The 16,683-nt window shown below is 42.0% G+C and overlaps 1 long non-coding RNA gene across 1 annotated transcript; it reads right to left on the bottom strand.

Moving 5' to 3' along the window:
• Positions 1 to 6,151: 6,151 nt before the first annotated feature.
• On the bottom strand, positions 6,152 to 9,884 carry LOC147965539 (uncharacterized). Its single transcript, XR_015608424.1, has 3 exons — positions 9,087 to 9,884; positions 7,821 to 7,895; positions 6,152 to 6,471 (listed from the first exon to the last, which is right to left on the bottom strand). It is a non-coding gene; the product is annotated as an uncharacterized LOC147965539 (long non-coding RNA).
• Positions 9,885 to 16,683: the final 6,799 nt, after the last annotated feature.

The raw sequence follows: 16,683 nt of genomic DNA, 5'->3' as shown, positions 1-16,683 counted from the left end.
GAAAGATGCTTGGGATAAGCTGTTAAGGATCCGGGCTAGCTATGTACCCCAATATCAAATTGAGGTTTACTTAAAAAGCTTTTATGTTGGGCTACCCGCTTCGTTCAAACAAGTTTTAGATTCTATTTTTGAGGGGGGTTTTCTTGAAGGGGACCCCATAGATACCTATGAGAGGATGAAAACTATATTTGGGCACCCCATTAATGAGAAAGCTGAAATCACATCTCTCTTGCTTTCTTACCAAAATGAATCTATTAAAGAGATAAAAGCTAGCCTAGATGCCAATTTCCGCAACATTCTTAATCTTTCTTCTACCATTAATGGACATGTAATCTGTCAAAATAGAAAGATTAATTCCATAGATAACCATTTTTCTCTCTTTTTCTCTAAAACCAAAGATGGCAATACCTAGATCTATCCTCGCTTTTATGCCTAGCTAGGGGCGTTAAACGATAGCGCTTGTTGGGAGGCAACCCAATTTTATTTTTATTCCTTGCTTTTTGCTCCTGTTTAGTAATAAATAAATTATCGAGCCTATGTTTTGGTTATGTTTTTTGTGTTTAATTAGTGTTTGTTCCAAGTAGAACCGTTAGGAGGACTTGGGGAAAGTCTTGTTGAACTTGCTGTAAAAAAAACAGAAACTTTAGCGCTCACGAGAACTACTGTCATTTTTATTTGAAGAGTGATATTTAGTTAATTCCTTTTGAAGATGATTAATAGATAAATTACTCACGTCCAGCAATTTATTTTAGAATTTTTGGGGTTCCAGATATTGCGCTAGCTACAGATTACTACAGACTGTTCTGTTTTTGACAGATTCTGTTTTTTCGTGTGTTGTTTGCTTATTTTGATGAATCTATGGTTAGTAAAATAGTTTATAACCCATAGAGAAGTTTCAATACAGTAGGTTTAACACCAATATAAATAAAGAATGAGTTCATTACAGTACCTTGAAGTGGTCTTTTGTTTTCTTTCGCTAACAGAGCTCACGAGTTTTCTACTTTAAGTTTTGTGTTGTGAAGTTTTCAAGTTTTGGGTGAATTCTTTTGATGGATTATGGAACAAGGAGTGGCAAGAGCCTAATCTTGGGGATGCCCATGGCACCCCCAAGATAATCCAAGGACACCAAAAAGTCAAAGCTTGGGGATGCCCCGGAAGGCATCCCCTCTTTCGTCCACTTCTATCGGTAATTTACTTGGAGCTATATTTTTATTCACCAACATGATATGTGTTTTGCTTGGAGTGTCTTGTATTATTTGTGTCTTTGTGATTTAGTATGCCACAATCATCCTTGCTGTACACACCTTTTGATAGAGCCATACATGAATTAAAATTTGATAGAATACTCCATGTGCTTCACTTATATCTTTTGAGCGTTATAATTTTGCTCTATGTGCTTCACTTATATCTTTTGAGCTATGTAATTTTGCTCTATGTGCTTCACTTAGATCTTTTAGAGCACGGTGGTGGATTTGTTTTAAAGAAACTATTGATCTCTCATGCTTCACTTAAATTATTTTGAGAGTCTTAATAGCATGGTAATTTGCTTAATAATAATATGCTTGGTATTCAAGATTTGTGAAACTCTCTTTTGAGTGTGTAGAATACTAAGAAAAGATTGAAACATGATAATTGTTTTGAGATATGGAGGTGATAATATTAAAGTCATGCTAGTTGAGTAGTTGTGAATTTAAAGAATACTTGTGTTAAGGTTTGTGATTCCCGTAGGATGCACGTATGGTGAACCGTTATGTGATGAAGTTGGAGCATGATTTATTTATTGATTGTCTTCATTATGAGTGGCGGTCGGGGACGAGCGATGGTCTTTTCCTACCAATCTATCCCCCTAGGAGTATGCGCGTAATACTTTGCTTTGATAACTTCTAGATTTTTACAATAAGTATATGAGTTCTTTATGACTAATGTTGAGTCCATGGATTATACGCACTCTCACCCTTCCACCTTTGCTAGCCTCTCTAATACCGCGCACCTTTCATCGGTATCATACACCTACCATATACTTTCCTCAAAACAGCCACCATACATACCTATTATGGCGTTTTCATAGCCATTCCGAGATATATTGCCATGCAACTTTCCACAATCTAGTTCATCATGACACATTCATCATTGTCATATTGCTTAGCATGATCATGTAGTTGACATAATATTTGTGGCAAAGCCACCGTTCATAATTTTTTCATACTTGTCACTCTTGATTCATTGCATATCCCGGTACACCGCCGGAGGCATCCATATAGAGTCATACTTTGTTTTAGAATCGAGTTGTAATCATTGAGTTGTAAATAAATAAAAGTGTGATGATCATCATTTAATAGAGCATTGTCCCAAAAAAGGAGAGAAAGGCCAAAAAAAAGAAGGCCCCAAAAAAGAGAAAATAAATAAAAAGGGGCAATGCTACTATCCTTTTACCACACTTGTGCTTCAAAGTAGCACCATGATCTTCATAGTAGAGAGTCTCTCATGTTATCACTTTCATATACTAGTGGGAATTTTACATTATAGAACTTGGCTTGTATATTACAATGATGGGCTTCCTCAAATTTCCCTAGGTCTTCATGAGCAAGCAAGTTGGATGCACACCCACTTAGTTTCTTTTTGAGCTTTCATATACTTATAGCTCTAGTGCATCCGTTGCATGGAAATCCCTACTCACTCACATTGATATCTATTGATGGGCATCTCCATAACCCGTTGATACGCCTAGTTGATGTGAGACTATCTTCCCCTCCTTTTTGTCTTCTCCACAACCACCATTCTATTCCACCTATAGTGCTATATCCATGGCTCACGCTCATGTATTGCGTGAAGATTGAAAAAGTTTTGAAAAAGTTAGAGTATGAAACAATTGCTTGGCTTATCATCGGGGTTGTGCATGATTTAAATACTTTGTGTGGTGAAGATAGAGCATAGCCAGACTATATGATTTTGTAGGGATAACTTTCTTTGGCCATGTTATTTTGAGAAGACATAATTGCTTTGTTAGTATGCTTGAAGTATTATTATTTTTATGTCAATATGAACTTTTGTCTTGAATCTTTCGAATCTGAATATTCATATCACAATTAAGAAGATTTGCATTGAAATTATGTCAAGTAGCACTCCGCATCAAAAATTCTCTTTTTATCATTTACCTACTCGAGGACGAGAAGGAATTAAGCTTGGGGATGCCTGATACGTCTCCAACGTATCTATAATTTTTGATTGCTCCATGCTATATTATCTACTGTTTTGGACTATATTGGGCTTTATTTTCCACTTTTATATTACTTTTGGGACTAACCTATTAACCAGAGGCCCAGCCCAGAATTGTTGTTTTTTGCCTATTTCAGTGTTTCGAAGAAACGGAATATCAAACGGAGTCCAAACGGAATAAAACCTTCGGGAACATGATTTTCTCGCCGAACGTGATCCAGGAGACTTGGACCCTACTCCAAGGAGTCAAAGAGGCGGTCACGAGGGTGGGGGCGCCCCCCCCCCCCCCTTAGGGCGCGCCCCCTGCCTCGTGGGCCCCTCGATGCTCCACCGACGTACTCCTTCCTCCTATATATACCTACGTACCCCCAAACGAATAGAAACGGAGCCAAAAACCTAATTCCACCACCGCAACTTTCTGTATCCACGAGATCCCATCTTGGGGCCTGTTTCGGAGCTCCGCCGGAGAGGGCCGTCATCACGGAGGGCTTCTACATCATCATAGCCTCTTCGATGAAGTGTGAGTAGTTTACCTCAGACCTTCGGGTCCATAGTTAGTAGCTAGATGGCTTCTTCTCTCTTTCTGGATCTCAATACAATGTTCTCCCCCTCTCTTGTGGAGATCTATTCGATGTAATCTTCTTTTTACGGTGTGTTTGTCGAGACCGATGAATTGTGGGTTTATTATCAAGTCTATCTATGAATAATATTTGAATCTTCTCTGAATTCTTTTATGTATGATTGGTTATATTTGCAAGTCTCTTCGAATTATCTGTTTGGTTTGGCCAACTAGATTGGTAGTTCTTGCCATGGGAGAAGTGCTTAGCTTTGGGTTCGATCTTGCGGTGTCCTTTCCCAGTGACAGAAGGGGCAGCAAGGCACGTATTGTATCATTGCCATCGAGGATAACAAGATGGGGTTTATTTCATATTGCATGAATTTATCTCTCTACATCATGTCATCTTGCTTAAGGCGTTACTCTATTTTTAACTTAATACTCTAGATGCATGCTGGATAGCGGTCGATGAGTGGAGTAATAGTAGTAGATGCAGAATCGTTTCAGTCTACTTGTCACGGACGTGATGCCTATATACATGATCATGCCTAGATATTCTCATAACTATGCTCTATTCTGTCAATTGCTCAACAGTAATTTGTTCACCCATCATAGAATACTTATGCTCTTGAGAGAAGCCACTAGTGAAACCTATGGCCCCGGGGTCTATTCTCATCATATCAATCTCCATCACTTTAATCTTGTTTTGCTTTTTACTTTGCCTTTACTTTTCACTTTGCATCTTTATACCAAAAATATTATATCTATCAGATCTCACTCTCGTAAGTGACCGTAAGGGATTGACAACCCCTAACCGCGTTGGTTGCGAGTAGCTATCGTTTTGTGCAGGTACGAGGGACTTGAGCGTGGCCTCCTACTGAATTGACACCTTGGTTCTCAAAAACTAAGGGAAATACTTACGCTACTTTGCTGCATCATCCCTTCCTCTTCGGGTAAAACCAACGCAAGCTCAAGAGGTAGCACTGCACCGCCAAGAAAAGAGGATAACATCGAAATTATGGACTACTTTTTTGAGTATGTTGGTAAGGTCCAGTCATAGTCACTTGTTGAAATCTCTAAAAAGACAAATACTCCCTCCGTCCGGAAATACTTGTCATCAAAATGGATAAAAAGAAATGTATCTAGACATATTTTAGTTTTAGATACATCTTTTTTTATCCATTTTGATGACAAGTATTGTCGGACGGAGGGAGTAGAAAACAGAGTTGGTGATGATGGTGTGCGTGCCATCCTGCAATATAGGTCGTCGGATTTATACCTAACGGATAGGAAAGAAACTATGGCAATTTTGCAAAAATATACCCACACGTCTCTCCATGTTCGCAAATAAGGCCTTCCCTCGTTCAACCTTTTCTCTCACAAGATAAACTACTCATACAAATGCATCTTGATGTTCCGTGCAACGCACGGGCAGCTAGCTAATTTCTTTTAAAATATTTGCTGCGATAATTGGGTTGAAGTGATATATTTTTTGTCTGCCCCGAATGATTTCGGATTGACTAGTATTAACAAAGAAAAGGTTGCCTTGTTAATTAATAGAAAACAAGGTGAAAACTATCACATGAGGCTGGTAAAAACAAGGCACATTGGGTTCAGCGTCATCGTCACTACAGCTGTGCGCGCGCGAGAAGTCTACATATCGAGGGGGCTACCGAGCGAGGCACCGAGACACAATGTTTGAGAGAGAAACCAGTTGACAGATTATGATCAGATCGAGTTGTCACCCTTCTGCTGTCATTGTTGGGGGGAAGGAGAGCAAGACGTATCGAGAGTGTGCGCGGTAGGCACAGAGGCACAACTAGCAAGTGTGTGTGCGTGTGTTTGAAAGAGGAGTAGATAGATTATTATCAAGATCGATGTGCCACCCTACTCCTTCGGTGCCGGGTAGTGTGTGCGTGTGTATGTTTGAGAGAGAAGCCAGTCAATAGATTAGTATCAAGATCGAGGTGTCACCCTACTCCTTCGGTGTTGGGAATTGTGGGCGTGTGTGGGGGGGCAGTGACACTCACATATCTCTACTCTTATAAAAAACAGAGTTGGTGATGATGGTGTTCCTGCCATTCTGCAATATAGGCCATCCGATTTATATCCGACGGACAGGAAGGAAACTATGGCAATTTTGCAAAAAGATACCCACACCCCTCTCCACATTTGCAAATAAGGCATTCCCTTGTTCATCCTTTTCTCCCACAAGATAAACTTCTCATACAAATGCATCTTGATATTCCGTGCAACGCATGGTCATCTTGCTAGTAGGGAGGAGTTTGTGTGACACATATTGTGACGCCCCCGATTCAATCATACACTAATCATACACGCAAACGTGTACGTTGAAGATCAGGGACTCACGGGAAGATATCACAACACAACTCTACAAATAAATTAAGTCATACAAGCATCATATTACAAGCCAGGGGCCTCGAAGGCTCAAACAAAAGAGCTCGATCATAGACGAGTCAGCAGAAGCAACAATATATGAGTACAGATATAAGTTAAACAAGATTGCTTAAGAAGGCTAGCACAAACTGGGATACAGATCGAAACAGGCACAGGCCTCCTACCTGGGATCCTCCTAAACTACTCCTAGTCGTCGTCAGCGGGCTGCACGTAGTAGTAGGCACCTCCAGTGTAGTAGGAGTCGTCGTCGACGGTGGTGTCTGGCTCCTGGGCTCCATCGTCTGGACGCAGCAATCGGGTATAGAAAGGGAGAAAAGAGGGAGCAAAGCAACCGTGAGTACTCATCCAAAGTACTCGCAAGCAAGGAGCTACACTACATATGTATGCATTGGTATCAAATGGAATAAGGCTATCATATGTGGACTGAACTGCAGAATGCCGGAATAAGAGGGGGATAGCTAGTCCTATCAAAGACTACGCTTCTGGCCAGCTCCATCTTGCAGCATGTAGAAGAGAGCAAAAGGTAAGTCCACCAAGTAGCATCATGTAGCATAATCCTACCCGGCGATCCTCTGCTTGTCGCCCTGTTAGAGAGCGATCACCGGGTTGTATCTGGCACTTGAAAAGGGTGTGTTTTATTAAGTATCTGGTTCTAGTTGTCATAAGGTCCAGGTACAACTCCGGGTCATCCTTTTAACGAGGGACACGGCTATTCGAATAGATTAACTTCCCTGCAGGGGTGCACCACATTTCCCAACACGCTCGATCCCCTTTGTCCGGACACACTTTTCTGGGTCATGCCCGGCCTGGAAGATCAACACGTCGCAGCCCTACCTAGGCACAACAGAGAGGTCAGCACGTCGGTCTAAATCCTATGGCGCAGGGGTCTGGGCCCATCGCCCATTGCACACCTGCACGTTGCGTGGGCGGCCCGAGAGCAAACCTAGCAACCTCCATTACAAAGGAAGTTGCGTTACGCGGTCCAACCCGGCGCGCGCCGCTCAGTCGCTGACGTCACGAAGGCTTCGACTGATACCACGACGTCGAGTGCCCATAACTGTCCTCGCAGATGGTTAGTGCGTATAGGCCAGTAGCCAAACTCAGATCAAATACCAAGATCTCGATAAGCATGTTATTTTGAAATAACCACGGACGCCGACCAGGGCCAGGCCCACCTCTCTCCTAGGTGGTCTCAACCTGCCCTGTCGCTCCGCCACAAAGTAACAGTCGGGGGCCTTCGGGAACTCAGGCCCACCTCTACCGGGATGGAGCCACCTGCCCCTTCAGCCCCCAACATCGGAATCACTCGCGGGTACTCCTACGAGCCGACCCGACTTTAATCACCACAAGTATCATATATAATGTATAAGTATATACCCGTGACCACCTCCCAAGTGATCACGGCTTGATAGTATAGCATGGCACACAGACAAGAATGTAGGGCCACTGATGATAATCTAGCATCCTATACTAAGCATTTAGGATTGCAGGTAAGGTATCAACAGTTGTAGCAACAATGACAGGCTATGCATCAGAATAGGATTAACGGAAAGCACTAACATGCTACACTACTCTAATGCAAGCAGTATAGAGGAGAGTAGGCGATATCTGGTGATCAAGGGGGGCTTGCCTGGTTACTCTGGCAAGAAGGGGTCGTCGTCAATGTAGTCGATCACAGGGGTATCGGCAACGGTCTCGGAGCCTACTAGAAAGAAGTAACGGAGGGGGAACACAATAAATAACAGAGCAATCAAATGTAACACAAAGCAAGACGTGGCAATACGTTGTGCTAGGGGAGACCTAACGCAGGGACAAGTGATACCGGCGAAGGGGGAAAACAACCGGGAAAGTATTCTCGATGTTTCGCGTTTTCGGACAGACGGACCGGTGGGGAAAGTTCCATGTTTTCTATGCTAGGAACGTGTGGCTGACAAACTGACCGTGTATTCGTATTCGTCTCATCGTTCTGAGCAACTTTAATGTACAAAGTATTTTCATCCGAGTTACGGATTATTTTATATTAATTTTCAAAGTTTTATTGTTTTTTTAGATTCCTAGTTTTATTTTATTTTGATTTAATCCGAATTGACCAAGTCAATTTGACTAGTCAAAAGGGGTAGGTTTGGCCCACATGTCATTGTCATAGGTGTAGATTACTTAGTCTAACTTAATTTAAACTAGGGGGGCACATGTCATTGTTTATATAGACTAATCAGCACTAAATTAGTACCTATCTAAACTAGCCCTAATTAATCCTAGCCTAATTAAACCAGGGACCGGTCAGGGGCATAGCCAACCGTGGCTGTGAACACACACGCTGCACACACACACGACCATAGCCATGGTCGTGGCTAGCAGCAGCAAGCAGCGGCAGCAGGCGAGCGCGCGCGTAGCAAGTAGCAGCGGCAGCAGCTTGAGCAGCAGTCGTGGTACGCAGCAGCAGTGGGAGGCGGCGGCAGCAGCAGGCACGGGGCTGCACGCGCGCGGCCAGGAACGGCAGCGGCAGCAACAGAGAAGGCAGGCGCACGGGACGCGGTCAACGGCGTGACGGCTGGGCGCGCGCTGGGGCGCGGCCATGGCACCGTCGGGAGGCCTACGAGGCGCAGTCGGCGCGGGGTGAGCGCGAGCGTGCGGTGAGGTGCAGGGGATGAGCGAGGCGGCGGCCGGAGTGACGGCAAGGGTGGATCCTGGGCTAGAGGGCGCGGCAAGGCGAGCGGATGGGCTCGTCGGCCTCCTGGCAGTGCCAGGAGCACTCCAGGAACACTAGTTCGGGCAGAGGAGCACGGGGTGCTTGACCCCCGTCGGCCATGGCGGACGGCGGAGTTCGGTGCTCGCGGACGCGGTGATACGGCATGAATCTGAGGGGGAAGCAAAGGGGAAAGGAAGAGGGGCTCACAGTGAGCCTGTAGATGAGCAAGGTGGGCTCGGGGAGGGCTCGATGTTGCCGGAATAGATGACGAAGTTTGTTGGGGCCGAGGAAGAAGACGATGTCACAGGGCTTGATGCAGGAGCTCCAAGGTTGACCCCGTCCATGTATTGATGTATCCAACGACGTCGCCGCAGCTGGACATGGCCTCAAGCGCCGGAGAGCTTGGTGGCTACGGGATCGAAGGGGTGACGACGCTGGAAGCGCTCGGCCTTGCGAGAGAGAGAGCAAAGCGAGAGGGGGAAGGGGATCTGGGTGCTAGGGTTTCGGGGAGGGAGAGAGGGGCGTCCGGGGGGACTAGTAGGCGGGGGGGCATGGATGCCCGGCGCGTGTCCACGGCCGGCCATGGCGCCGTGGATGCGTTGCCACGATCCCCCTGATGAACAGAGGAGGGGGACGACAGTAAGTGGGCCGGCCTTGTGGCTAAGGCCCAGGGAGAAAGTTGGGGGCCCTTTTTTTCTTTGCCTTTTTTTATCTTCTACTTTTGTATTTTCTTTTCTTTTATTTCTTTTCTGTTTTATTTAGTTTAAAGCACTTAGGCACTTTGTAAAATTATGTTTTCTTCACTATAATTACCATGGCAATATTTGTCACACACCGAACATTTTTTTTAATGTTTTGAAAATTTTGACTGTTTGCTAAGTGTAAATTTGAATTTATAGTGTTTTGATCTAACGGTAGTTTAGTAACAGTAACCGTGGTGACGTGGCACCATTAGCGTGGATTTACTGTAGCTTGATTACCCGGGCGTTACACATATCTAGCTATATTAAGGGATAGGTAGATAGCATATGCGTGAGAGACATTATTATACTTTGAGACATTAGTGGCTGTGGGTGGGCGGAATTAAAGGGGTGGGCGTGTTAGACATAGAGAGCGTGTGTGTTTCTGTGTGAGAGATTTGTAGGACGGGGTAGAAAGACGAATTTAACCCTGACGGAGGGAGAGAAATACACGAAGTGCGCGTGTGTGATTCCGATGCCCATAGGGAAATGAGATATGTATGCGTGTGAGAGAGATTGCACAATTCATCCACATATCACTATCTAGCGATCGTGGACGTGCATCGCTTGAACATAAGTCAATATCTACTTCGTATCGTGGCCAAAGGTACAATATCGATTCAACGCTATAAAGATTGGACACTCACATATCACATTTTTTTTTCTATTTAAATAAACCATTTCAGTTGTGCATGCCAAAGTTACAGTGATATTTCTTCAAACAACCAATGTAGCTATCATGTACATGCACCATTGTTACTCTTGTATTCAAATTCATTAGTCTTGGATGATTTAAGTTTCTATTTTGAGGTAATATATGTAATATTCATATATGAATTCAACGGGTGCGCAATTTATGAAATGGAAGCTATGTAATCATATGAGGTAACACTTTTAAGTAGCTGACTACAATATCCATTTTTTTTATGCGCCTCTACACTAACACGTCAATGCATTATGTTTAAAGTAAATAACCAATGGCACTAAATTATCTATTTACACGAGAAATACATAGGCTGAGCGTTTGATCCCTTTTTGTGAACGTGCCACTACACCCGTACGATTGGTCGCGCCCGTGTGAACGTCCAAGTTATCGGCGCATCATCCCGAGTTATTGTCTTTTTTTCTGGGGTGGACTCCACACCAGTTATTAACTACTGACGCGTGCCCCGTGTACATAGTCTAGCATGACCTTCCCTCTAGCACGGTCCAAAATTAGTTGAAACTGGATACGAACGATCCCGCGGGCGGCAAAATCTCCCGCCTCCTTCTAAAATTTCCGCCACCTTAGTCTTTAGCATGCGAAATCCCCTTTTGTCCTTGGTGCACGGAGACCAACATTTACAATACCGCCCTCATCTACATGATAGGTCGGGGCTGCTTTAGTAACTTCCGGTTCCCCCACTACACGGCACCCCCATTTCCTCTCCCCCTCCCGCAAAAACGACTAACTCCATGATACGTCTCCAACGTATCTATAATTTTGATTGCTCCATGCTATATTATCTACTGTTTTGGACATTATTGGGCTTTATTATCCACTTTTATATTATTTTTGGGACTAACCTATTAACCGGAGGCCCAGCCCAGAATTGTTGTTTTTTTCCCTATTTCAGTGTTTCAGAGAAACAGAATATCAAACGGAGTTCAAACGGAATGAAACCTTCGAGAACACGATTTTCTCATCAGATAAGACCCAGGAGACTTGGACCCTCCGTCAAGAAAACCATGAGGCGGTCACGAGGGTGGAGGGCGGCGCCCCCCCTAGGGCGCGCCCCCTGCCTCGTGGGCCCCTCGAAGCTCCACCGACGTACTCCTTCCTCCTATATATACCTGCGTACCCCCAAACGATTAGATACGGAGCCAAAAACCTAATTCCACCACCGCAACTTTCTGTATCCACGAGATCCCATCTTGGGGCCTGTTCCGGAGCTCCACCGGAGGGGTCATCGATCACGGAAGGCATCTACATCATCATCCAAGCCCCTCCGATGAAGTGTGAGTAGTTTATTTCAGACCTACGGGTCCATAGTTAGTAGCTAGATGGCTTCTTCTCTCTTTTTGGATCTCAATACAATGTTCTCCCCCTCTCTTGTGGAGATCTATTCGATGTAATCTTCTTTTTGTGGTGTGTTTGTTGAGACAGATGAATTGTGGGTTTATGATCAAGTCTATCTATGAATAATATTTGAATCTTCTCTGAATTCTTTTATTTATGATTGGTTATCTTTGCAAGTCTCTTCAAATTATCAGTTTGGTTTGGCCTACTAGATTGGTTGTTCTTGCCATGGGAGAAGTGCTTAGCTTTGGGTTCGATCTTGCAGTGTCCTTTCCCAGTGACAGAAGGGGCAGCAAGGCACGTATTGTATCGTTGCCATCGAGGATAACAAGATGGGGTTTATATCATATTGCATGAAACTATCCCTCTACATCATGTCATCTTGCTTAAGGCATTACTCTGTTTTTAACTTAATACTCTAGATGCATGCTAGATAGCGGTCGATGAATGGAGTAATAGTAGTAGATGCAGGCAGGAGTCGGTCTACTTGTCTCGGACGTGATGCCTATATACATGATCATACCTAGATATTCTCATAACTATGCTCAATTCTGTCAATTGCTCAACAGTAATTTGTTCACCCACCGTAGAATACTTATGCTCTTGAGAGAAGCCACTAGTGAAACCTATGGCCCCAGGGTCTCTTTCTCATCATATCAATCTCCATCACTTTATTATTGTTTTGCTTTTACTTTGCTTTTACTTTTCACTTTGCATCTCTATACCAAAAATATTATTTATCATCTCTATCAGATCTCACTTTCGTAAGTGATCATGAAGGGATTGACAACCCCTAAGCGTGTTGGTTGCATTGAGCTATTTTTTTGTGTAGGTACGAGGGACTCACGCGTAGCCTCCTACTGGATTGATACCTTGGTTCTCAAAAACCGAGGGAAATACTTACGCTACTTTGCTGCATCATCCTCTCCTCTTCGGGGAAATCCAACGCAGTGCTCAAGAGGTAGCAAGAAGAATTTCTGGCGCCGTTGCCGGGGAGGTTCGCGCAAGTCAAGATTTGACTCCCGACAACGAGCCATTTCTAGCGCCGTTACCGGGGAGTCTGCGCAAAAGCCAACATACCAAGTACCCATCACAATCCCTATCTCCCGCATTACATTATTTGCCATTTGCCTCTCGTTTTCCTCTCCCCCACTTCACCCTTGCCGTTTTATTCGCCCTCTCTCTCTATCCTCCCTCTCTTTCTCTATTTGCCTCTTTTTGCCCATTTGCCTTTTGTTTGCTCGTGTGTTGGATTGCTTGTTTGTCGCGATGGCTCAAGATAATACTAAATTGTGTGATTTCACCAATACCAACAACAATGATTTCCTTAGCACTCCGATTGCTCCTCTTACCGATGCTGAATCTTGTGAAATTAATACTGCTTTGCTGAATCTTGTCATGAAAGATCTGTTCTCCAGCCTTCCTAGTGAAGATGTCGCTACCCATCTTAATAGTTTCGTTGATTTGTGTGACATGCAAAAGAAGAAAGATGTCGATAATGATATTGTTAAATTGAAGCTATTTCCTTTTCCGCTTAGAGATCGTGCTAAAGCTTGGTTTTCGTCTTTGCCTAAAAATAGTATTGATTCATGGAACAAGTGCAAAGATGCTTTTATCTCTAAGTATTTTCCTCCCGCTAAGATCATCTCTCTTAGAAACAATATTATGAATTTTAAGCAACTTGATCATGAACATGTTGGACAAGCTTGGGAGAGAATGAAATTAATGACACGTAATTGCCCTACTCATGGTTTAAATTTGTGGATGATTATACAAAAGTTTTATGCCGGATTGAATTTTGCTTCTAGAAATCTTTTAGATTCGGCCGCGGAAGGAACTTTTATGGAAATAACTTTAGGAGAAGCTACTAAACTCCTAGATAATATTATGGTTAATTATTCTCAATGGCATACTGAAAGATCTACTAAAAAGGTGCATGCGATAGAAGAAATCAATGTTTTGAGTGGAAAGATGGATGAACTTATGAAATTATTTGCTAATAAGAGTGTTTCTTCTGATCCTAATTATGTGCCCTTGTCTAATTTGATTGAGAATAATAATGAATCTATGGATGTGAATTTTGTTGGTAGGAACAATTTTGGTGACAATGCGTATAGAGGATATTTCAACCCTAGGCCTTATCCTAGTAATCCCTCTAATAATTGTGGTAATTCCTACAACAATTCTTATGGAAATTATAATAAGATGCCCTCTGGTTTTGAATCTAATATTAAAGAATTTATTACTTCGCAAAAGAATTTTAATGCTTTGATTGAAGAAAAATTGCTTAAGATTGATGATTTGGCTAGGAACGTTGATAGAATTGCTCTTGATGTTGATTCTTTGAAACTTAGATCTATTCCACCTAAGCATGATATCAATGAGTCTCTAAAAGGCATGATAATTTCCATTGACGAGTGCAAAGAAAGAACTGCTAGGATGCGTGCTAAGAAAGATGCCTTTATTAAAGCGTGTTCTTCTAGTTCCTATGAAAATAATGATGAAGATCTAAAAGTTATTGATGTGTCCCCTATTAAATCTTTGTTTTGCAATATGAATGCTGATAATGATGGGACTGAATATGATCCACCTTCACCTAGAAGGCGTTCTGAGAATTTGGAATTTGTTGATCTTGATGCTAAATTTGATAAAAGTGGGATTGAAGAAATTAAAACCCTAGATGTTGCTAAACCCACTATATTGGATTTCAAGGAATTTAATTGTGAAAATTGCTCTTTGATTGATTGTATTTCCTTGTTGCAATCCGTGCTAAATTCTCCTCACGCTTATAGTCAAAATAAAGCATTTACTAAACATATCATTGATGCCTTGATGCAATCTTATGAAGAAAAACTTGAATTGGAAGTTTCTATCCCTAGAAAACTTTATTATGAGTGGGAACCTACCATTAAAATTAAAATTAAAGATCATGAGTTTTATGCTTTGTGTGATTTGGGTGCTAGTGTCTCTACTATTCCCAAAACTTTGTGTGATTTGCTAGATTTCCGTAATTTTGATGATTGCTCTCTAAACTTGCATCTTGCGATTCCACTATTAAGAAACCTATGGGAGGAATTAATGATGTTCTTATTGTTGCAAATAGGAATTATGTCCCCATAGATTTTATCGTTCTTGATATAGATTGCAATCCTTCTTGCCCTATTATTCTCGGTAGACCTTTCCTTAGAACGGTTGGTGCAATTATTGATATGAAGGAAGGGAATATTAGATTCCAATTTCCATTAAAAAGGGCATGGAACACTTCCCTAGAAATAAAATAAAATTACCATATGAATCTATCATGAGAGCCACTTATGGATTGCCTACCAAAGATGGCAATACTAGATCTATTCTTGCTTGTTATGCCTAGCTAGGGGCATTAAACGATAGCGCTTGTTGGGAGGCAACCCAATTTTATTTTTATTCCTTGCTTTTTGCTCCTGTTTAGTAATTAATAAATTATTTAGCCTCTGTTTTGGTTGTGTTTTTTGTGTTTAATTAGTGTTTGTGCCAAGTAGAACCGTTGGGAGGACTTGGGGAAAGTCTTGTTGAACTTGCTGTAAAAAACAGAAACTTTAGCGCTCACGAGAACTGCTGTCATTTTTATTTGGAGAGTGATATTTAGTTAATTACTTTTTCAGATGATTAATAGATAAATTCCTCACGTCCAGAAATTTATTTTAGAATTTTTGGGGTTCCAGATCTTGCGCTAGCTACAAATTACTACAGACTATTCTATTTTTGACACATTCTGTTTTTCGTGTGTTGTTTGCTTATTTTGATGAATCTATGGCTAATAAAATAGTTTATAAACCCTAGATAAGTTGTAATACAGTAGTTATAACACCCATTTAAATAAATAATGAGTTCATTACAGTACCTTGAAGTGGTCTTTTGTTTTCTTTCGCTAACGGAGCTCACGAGATTTTCTACTTTAAGTTTTGTGTTGTGAAGTTTTCAAGTTTTGGGTAAAGATTTGATGGATTATGGAACAAGGAGTGGAAAGAGCCTAAGCTTGGGGATGCCCATGGAACCCCCAAGATAATCTAAGGACACCTAAAAGCCAAAGCTTGGGGATGCCCTAGAAGGCATCCCCTCTTTCGTCTACTTCTATCGGTAACTTTACTTGGAGCTATATTTTTATTCACCACATGATATGTGTTTTGCTTGGAGCGTCTTTTATGATTTGAGTCTTTGCTTGTTAGTCTACCACAATCATCCTTGTTGTACACACCTTTTGAGAGAGCCATACATAATTTGGAATTTGATAGAATACTCTATGTGCTTCACTTATATCTTTTGAGTTATATAATTTTGCTCTAGTGCTTCACTTATATCTTTTAGAGCACGGTGGTGGATTTGTTTTATAGAAACTATTGATCTCTCATGCTTCACTTAGATTATTTTGAGAGTCTTAATAGCATGGTAATTTGCTTAATAATAATATGCTTGGTATTCAAGATTTGTAAAATTTTCTTTTGAGTGTGTTGAATACTAAGAAAAAAATTGATGCTTGATAATTGTTTTGAGATATGAGGATGGTGATATTAGAGTCATGCTAGTTGAGTAGTTGTGAATTTGAGAAATGCTTGTGCTAAAATTTGTGATTCCCGTAGCATGCACGTATGGTGAACCGTTATGTGATGAAATCGGAGCATGATTTATTTATTGATTGTCTTCCTTATGAGTGGCGGTCGGGGACGAGCGATGGTATTTTCCTACCAATCTATCCCCCTAGGAGCATGCGTGTAATACTTTGCTTTGATAACTTCTAGATTTTTGTAATAAGTATATGAGTTCTTTATGACTAATGTTGAGTCCATGGATTATACGCACTTTCATTCCTTCCACCATTTCTAGCCTCTCTAATACCGCGCACTTTTCGCCAGTATCTTACACCCACCAAATACCTTCCTCAAAACAGCCACCATACCTACCTATCGTGGCATTTCCATAGCCATTCCGAGATATATTGCCATGCAACTTTCCACAGTTCTATTCATTA

The sequence above is a fragment of the Triticum urartu genome, chromosome 6A, assembly GCF_056163025.1.
Source record: "Triticum urartu cultivar PI428250 chromosome 6A, HENAU_Tu73, whole genome shotgun sequence".
NCBI classification, from domain to species: Eukaryota; Viridiplantae; Streptophyta; class Magnoliopsida; order Poales; family Poaceae; genus Triticum; species Triticum urartu.
The sequence above is the reverse complement of the archived record's forward strand: the minus strand, read 5'-3'. Positions and strand labels throughout refer to the sequence as shown.